Consider the following 8,179-nt stretch of genomic DNA (forward strand, 5'->3'; position numbering starts at 1 on the left):
TAGACTCAAAATGGTTGAAAGACCTAAATGTGAGACAGGAGTCCATCAGAATCCTAAAGGAGAATGCGGGCAGCAACCTCTTCGACCTCAGCTGCAGCAACTTCTTCCTAGAAACATCACCAAAGGCAAGGGAAGCAAGGGCCAAAATGAACTATTGGGACTTCATCAAGATAAAAAGCTTTTGCACAGCAGAAGAAACAGTCAACAAAACTAAAAGAAAACCGACAGAATGGGAGAAGATATTTGCAAATGACATATCAGATAAAGGGCTAGTATCCAAAATCTCTAAAGAACTTATCAAACTCAACACCCAAAGAACAAATGATCCAATCAAGAAATGGGCAGAAGACATGAACAGATATTTCTGCAAAGAAGACATCCAAATGGCCAACAGACACATGAGAAAAGTGTTCAACATCGCTCGGCATCAGGGAAATCCAGATCAAAACCTCAATGAGATACCACCTCACACCAGTCAGAATGGCTAAAATTAACAAGTCAGGAAATGACAGATGTTGGCGGGGATGTGGAGAAAGGGGAACCCTCCTATACTCTTGGTGGGAATGCAAGCTGGTGCAACCACTCTGGAAAACAGTATGGAGGTTCCTCAAAAAGTTGAAAATAGAGCTACCCTATGACCCAGCAATTGCACTACTGGGTATTTACCCCAAAGATACAAATGTAGGGATCCGAAGGGGTACGTGCACCCCGATGTTTATAGCAGCAATGTCCACAATAGCCAAACTGTGGAAAGAGCCAAGATGTCCATCAACAGATGAATGGATAAAGAAGAAGTGGTATATATATACAATGGAATATTATGCAGCCATCAAAAGGAATGAGATCTTGCCATTTGCAACGACGTGGATGGAACTGGAGGGTATTATGCTGAGCGAAATAAGTCAATCAGAGAAAGACCTGTATCCTATGATCTCACTGATATGAGGAATTCTTAATCTCAGGAAACAAACTGAGGGTTGCTGGAGTGGCGGGTGGGGTGGGAGGGATGGGGTGGCTGGGTGATGGACACTGGCGAGGGTATGTGCTCTGGTAAGCGCTGTGAATTGTGCAAGACTGTTGAATCTCAGATCTGTACCTCTGAAAAAAATAGTGCAATATATGTTAAGAAAAAGAAAAAAGAAGAAGATAGCAGGAGGGGAAGAATGAAGGGGGGGAAATTAGAGGGGGAGAAGAACCATGAGAGACGATGTACTCTGAAAAACTGAGGGTTCTTGAGGGGAGGGCGGTGGGAGGATGGGTTAGCCTGGTGATGGGTATTGAGGAGGGCACGTTCTGCATGGAGCACTGGGTGTTGTGCACAAACAATGAATCATGGAACACTACATCTAAAACTAATGATGTAATGTATGGTAATTAATATAACAATAAAAAATTAAAAAAAAAAATTTCCATCATTTGTTCTTCTATATCACTGATTCTCTCTTCTGCCTCATTTATCCTAGCAGTTAGCACCCCCATTTTTGATTGCACCTCATTAATGGCCTTTTTGATTTTGACTTGGTTAGATTTTAGTTCTTTTATTTCTCCAGAAAGGGTTTCTTTAATAACTTCCATGCTTTTTTCAAGCCCAGCTAGTATCTTTAAAGTAATGATTCTGAACTCTAGATCCGACATCATACTAATGTCCGTATTGAGTAGGTCCCTGGCAGTCAGTACTACCTCTTGTTCTTTTTGTTGAGGTGATTTTTTCTGTCTTGTCATTTTGTCCAGAGGAGAATAGATGAATGAGAGAACAAAATGCTAACAGGGTAAAACGTCCCCAGAAAATATACTCTAAACAAATCAGAAAAGACCTGAAGCCAGGGGAAAAGAAAGGGAAAGAAAGAAAAAAGAAAAAGAAAAAGATAAAAACAAACAAAAACAGAACAAAACAAAAAAAAAGATAATATGATCAAATATGATCAGGCTGGTGCATAGATCAGTGCCACACATTAGATTTTGGGTGTATTCTGGTCTGTTAGAAGAAAGTGCCTGCCAAAATTTTAAAGAAAGAAAAACTTATATATGTACAAAAGTAAGGGTTGATATGATGAAGTGATGGAATATGACTGTAAAAATGAAAATTATAAAAAGTTTTATAAAAGGAATTGATAACAAGTTGTTTGAAAAAAGAAAGAAGAGGATTTAAAAAAAAAGAAAAAAAAAGGGACAGAATGTGATCAGGCAGGAGAGTAGAAAAATACCATACACTAGAGATTTAGGGTATATTTTGATCTGTTAGAAGAAACTATCTCAGAATTTTAAAGAGAGAACAACTTATATATATATGCCAAAAATACAGGTAACTACTATGAAGGGATAGAATAAGACTCTAAAAATGAAAAATAAAAATGTTTTTTGAAATATGTATTGATAAGATGTTGGTTGAAAAAGGGAAAAAGAAAAATTAAAAAAAAAAAAAGACAGTTAAAAAAAAATTAACTTTGAAAGACTAAAGAATCATAGGGAAAAAAGCCAAGGTTTCTCTGTGCATTATTCCCCTAGCGCTGGAGTTCTGCGGTTCTCATTGATTGGTAAACTTGGTCTTGGCTGGCTGTTCTTGCTGATCTTCTGGGGGAGGGGCCTATTGCTGTGGTTCCCAAAAGTCTTTGCGGGATGTGAATTTGCCCCGCCCTTGCCCGGTCCAGGCTAAGTAATCTGCTCAGGTTTGCTCTCGGGAGTTTTTGTTCCCCGCAAGCTTTCCGTATAGCTTCGGAGGACGAGAGTGAAAATGGCAGACTCCCAATCTCCCGCCCGGAGTAGCCGAGAACTCGGGGCCCTGCTCCTCAGTGAGCCCCCAGAGAAAAGCAGTCAATCACTCCCGTCTCCCCGGTCTCCGGCCGCACTCCGTGCTCACCTGGCCTGTGACCAAGCGTTTCTATCTCTGGCACACGACTGTGTCTGGGGTCTCCAAACCCAGTAGATCCCTGCGGTGCGCTCCCACACCGCTCCTCCTGGGGGAGGAAGGGGAGTCTTCCTGGATCTGCATCTTGTTGGGTCCCTGCTGGAGTTGCAGTGGCCCGACTGTGCCGCGGATCATGGTTTATGGCAACCCTGAGCCGAGAGCCCGTGCCTCGGCTCTGGCTCTGCAGCCGGCTTCCCCACTCTGATACCTGGGAGCTCTTCCACACTCAGGCACCCCCAGTCTTTCTGTGACCCCGAGGGTCCTGAGACCAGAGTCCTGTGAGGGTTACACCCCACTTAGCGGCTGGAGTGACATCCCTCAGCGGAGCAGACTTCTAAAAGTTCCGATTTTGTGCTCCGTGGCTCTATCACTTGCCAGAAGCGGCTGACGGAGGCCCCCTCCCCCGCCTTCTATCCTCCTGAATATCACCTCGGATTCACTTCTCTGCACGTCCTACCTTCCAGAAAGTGGTCGCTTTTCTGTTCAGAAAGTTGTTGCTATTCTTTTCTTCGATCTCCTGTTGAGTTTGTAGGTGTTCAGAATGGTTTAACCCCTATCCAGCTGAATCCCTGAGACCAGACGAAATCCAGGTCTCCTACTTCTCTGCCACCTTGCCTCATTTTATTTTTAATATATTTTTTTTTGTATCCTCTTTTGGATGGCTAATATCTTGTCTTGCGCATCTCCCCATACCATTATATTGTGTATAAGCACTGCAAGAACATCCATTATATGGATACAAAATAATTTAACCATCTTCCTTCTGTAGCACATCTAGGTTAGTTCCAGTCTATTCTTTTTTCTTAAGATTATTCATTTAGTTATTTGAGGGAGAGAGAGAGAGAGCACACGCAAGTGCACAAGCAGGGGGGAGGGGCAGATAGAGAGAGAGAAGTAGACTCCCCACTGAGTGGGTAGCCAAAGTGGGGCTCAATCCCAGGACCCTGAGATCATGACCTGAGCCGAAGGCAAATGCTTAACCCACTGAGCCACCCAGGTGTCCCTATATTCTTAGGAATAATATAATAATAATGTTATTTGTCTATCTCTTATGAAAAATAATATTATTATTAATCAATTAAATATGGTGTCAACAAACTAAGACTGACTCCTTAATATAATCTAAAACCCTGAGAGATTATTGAAAGGGGAAAACTGTTACAAAATGTGTTATTTATTGGATTGTCTAGGAATCACCTACAACCATTTCCCATAGCATCAGTCATAGCCATATTCACTCAAATTTTACACTCAGTAAATGAAAAATAGTCATTGTTCTGATTAGGAAGACAAATCTTTCAAAGAGAAGCTATTGATAACAAGCCTAGACTGTTTTGTATTTATATACATAGGAATTTATGATCATCTGTTCACACTATTTCACCTAGTTACATACACAGAGAACAACTGTCATTGAATTTTCTGGTTGAAATGTCCCTCCCTGTTGACAGTCTTTAAGCCTACCCTGGCTGAAGAAAATTTGAGTAACCAAAAACAGAGTGAGCTCTTCCCTCATGGTAAAGATGTACCAGAATAATACATGACTAGCTTAGTGTTATTCCTTTTAAAGAAATATCCATTTCTTTTTGTCTTCAAATTCAGGTTCATCCTACCTAATCTTTTGTTGGAATATGATAATTGTTCAATTAAAAAAAACTTTCAATCCCTATCCTGTTTGAAATTGAAACCATTGAATTCTAGGATAATTAGCATCCAGCCTCCTTTCTCTTTCCTTTATGAGATACTCAGCGTCTGTCTCAGGCTTATACCCACTACTTTGATCCTTTTCATAGACAAAATTGAGAAGGTTCAATGGGCCTAAGTGTCTAATTTCAAGTCAAGTACTTATAATCATAAGGGGAAAGAGTCATTGCACTGTATTCCCAAGTTCAAAAGCATTTCTGTCATTTTGAGATTAAAAATAGATCAGACTTAACTGTATTTTAGCAGAGCAAATCTATTGCTTACACCGTCAGGAGATAGTTTTTCTTAAAATGAGAAAATATAATAAATTATCATTTCCAAGTATCTTTTTATATACAGCTCAGGTCTGTGGTATGGAGGGAGGACTCAGATGAGGTTACTGGATGTGAGCAGTTTTTAAGAAGAGCACTGTATACATCCAACTTCACAATCCAAGGGGGAAAAAGTGAGTCTTAGCAGGAAACCATCTCCTTATAGGTATAGAATATTCCAAAACACATATTAGTTAAATTTACTGATAGTGTTCATATCAGTGGATCCTGGAAGGGAAAAGATGGCATACACAAACCGAGGAGAGTTTAAGGAAGGGATTGTTTACAGTAAGTGGGCGATGTTTAGAAGACCAAAAAGAAATTGTAAGAGAGGGAGCCTGTTTTTGGCTCCTAAACCAGAAAGGGCAAGAGTTGAAGGCAGTTACTGGAATGCTGAAGGATTTCTACTGGAGAGCGCTGCCTGACAAGGGCCATTGCCTTCCACGGCAGGATCAACAAATCCATGGTTAGAGGACAGGGAGAAAGCCAGGAGAAAAAATATCCCATCATTATTCTCCAGTCCTCCCATTTCTTCCACTGACCAACCCAACTAGAAGTCAGAGGAGGTCAACAGGGGTCAGAGTAAGGTAGATAATATGGCAATGGATCTAAGGGGCAAATGGAAGATACCCAGTATGCTGTGGAATGTCAGGTTCCGCCTTAAGCAAAGGTAAGGTAGATGGTTTGTCCCTGATACCTCCTAAACCTCTGATAGTCATCTCTTTCTAGTCTATGGCTGATCCACTGCTACCACCAGAAGTTCACCATCATCCTATGCTGCCACCATGACTATCCATGGCTCCCACACATCCCTGACACAGGCTTGTGTTCCTTGAGTCACAGTCCATATTTCAGATGGGCACAGTCCTTATATTTCCACTTTACATCTTTCTACATCTTAATCCTTCAAGGAAAACTACTCATTGCTAGGTGGCAAGCCAGTCAGTCTAATAAATAATTCCATGCAAATGTCTAATATCACCAATTGGATAAAATCATAGATAGGTCCTAGAGCTAGAAGACTTCACAGAAATTATTTCTGGCACTGTCAGAATATTTGATATAATAACATGAACATTTTGTATAGGAGGCCACAAAGACCTAACAATGTAAGATTATACACAAAGCTTATGTGCAATCCAACTTGGAACAAAAGACATTGTCAATAAAGACCTTCAGGAAACCCAGCAAATCCCAAAGTGTGGTACTCACCTTAATTAGGTGGCATTCAAACAGCATCAAGAACATTGAATCACATGGTCAGAAAGTGATTATTTTTACACTCATTTCAACAATTGATTATATCACAGAGAAAGACTTGGTTTGGAGTCAGAACATCTTAATCCTTCTTAAAACACTGGCTACGCTCTCCTTTTAACAAAGAGAAGCAAACATCAGATATAAACTTCATGTTCAGGCAACTGTTAGTAGTTTTAATTTAATGTTTTATTTCCCTTGAATTTTTATTTTGTGTCACCTTTTATTTCGTGATGAATAATAATCACCTTCAATTTATGTTAATGACATTAAAGTCTTTTTCACACAATTTTGTTTATTTTTTAAAATTTTTTAATTTAAATTCAATTTAATTAACCTATAATGTATTATTAATTTCAGAGGTAGAATTTAGAGATTCATCAGTTGCATATAACACCCAGTGCTCATTACCTCACATGCCCTCCTTAATGTCCATCACCCAGTTACCCCATTCCCCCACTCACCTCCCCTCAAGCATCCCTCAGTTTGTTTCCTATAGTTAAGAGTCTCTTATGGTTTGTCTCCCTCTCTGTTTCTGTCTTATTTTACTTTTCCTTCCCTTCCCCTATGTTCTTCAGTTTTGTTTCTTAAATTCCACATATGAGTGAAATCATATGATATTTTTCCTTCTCTGACTGACTTATTTTACTTAGCATAATACCCTCTAGTTCCATCCACATGGTTGCAAATGGCAAGATTTTATTCTTTTTTTTTTTTTTTAAAGATTTTATTTATTTATTTGAGACAGAGAGAATGAGAGAGAGAGAGCACATGAGATGGGGGAGGGTCAGAGGGAGAAGCAGGCTCCCTGCCGAGCAGGGAGCCCGATGCGGGACTCGATCCAGGGACTCCAGGATCATGACCTGAGCCGAAGGCAGTTGCTTAACCAGCTGAGCCACCCAGGCGCCCGGCAAGATTTTATTCTTATGGCTGAGTAATATTCCATTTTATCAGTTCATCTGTTGATGGAAATCTGGGCTCTTTCCATATTTTGGCTATTTATTGTGGACACTGCAATTTTTTTTTAAAGATTTATTTATTTATATTAGAGGGAGAGAGAGAGGGAGACAGCAGTGGGGAAGGGCAAAGGGAGAGGGAAAAGGAGAGAGAAACTCAAGCAGACACAGGGCTCAATCTCACAACCTTGAGATCAGGACCAAGAGTCAGATGCTTAACTGACTGCACTATCCAGGTGCCCCCAATTTTAAGCTTAAAAAGTAAATGATTTAAAGAAAAATGTATGTAAACAATAGTACTTTTTTTCAGACTTATGTTTAAGAAAGTGTTAAGTGAAGCAGTGTAGTTTGGGAAACATGACTTTATTCCAAAGAGTTTTTATCTATAATCCTATAATTTGGACATATAAGAATTTCAGATAATGTGTGTGTGTATGAATTTATAATGACAGGCAGATTTCTAACATGGCCTCTGGTATTCCTTGGTATACATGCTCTGTATAATTCCTTCCCCTTGAGTGCAGGCAAAACCTGGGAATGTAATGAGATATCACTTCCATGACTATATTATATAGCAAAAGAGATTTTGCAGATTATAATTAGGAAACCTATCAGTTGACTTTCAGTTAATCAAAAGGGAGATAATCTCAGGTGGGCCTGACCTAATCAGGTGAGCCCACAGAAGCGATAAGAAACAGCAACGGTGTTTTTCTGCTGGCCTAGAAGCAAACAGCCATGTTTTAAAAGCAGAGGGCCAAGCTTTGCGCAGTGGCAGTATCGTAGCCAATGAGGTTTATCCGAGGCACGATTATTGCTAATTAAAAGCAGAGGGCCATATGGCAGAGGCACTGAGAGTGGTCTATGGCCAAGAGCTAACAAGAAACATAGACCTAAGTCCTACAGCCACAAGAAAGACTCCATTGACAATCATTGAGCTTGGAAGAGGAGCTTGGATTTCAGATGAGATACCAGTCCCAGCTGACACCTTCATTTTAGCCTGTTAAGATCTTGAGCAGAGGGTCCAGCTAATTTACATCCTAACTTCT

At 40.2% G+C, this 8,179-nt stretch overlaps 1 pseudogene; it reads left to right on the plus strand.

Annotated features, from left to right (window-relative positions):
* Positions 1–7,890: 7,890 nt before the first annotated feature.
* On the plus strand, positions 7,891–7,960 carry LOC118552071 (U4 spliceosomal RNA; annotated as a pseudogene).
* The last annotated feature ends 219 nt before the right edge of the window (positions 7,961–8,179 follow it).

Source organism: Halichoerus grypus, chromosome 10, assembly GCF_964656455.1.
Source record: "Halichoerus grypus chromosome 10, mHalGry1.hap1.1, whole genome shotgun sequence".
NCBI classification, from domain to species: Eukaryota; Metazoa; Chordata; class Mammalia; order Carnivora; family Phocidae; genus Halichoerus; species Halichoerus grypus.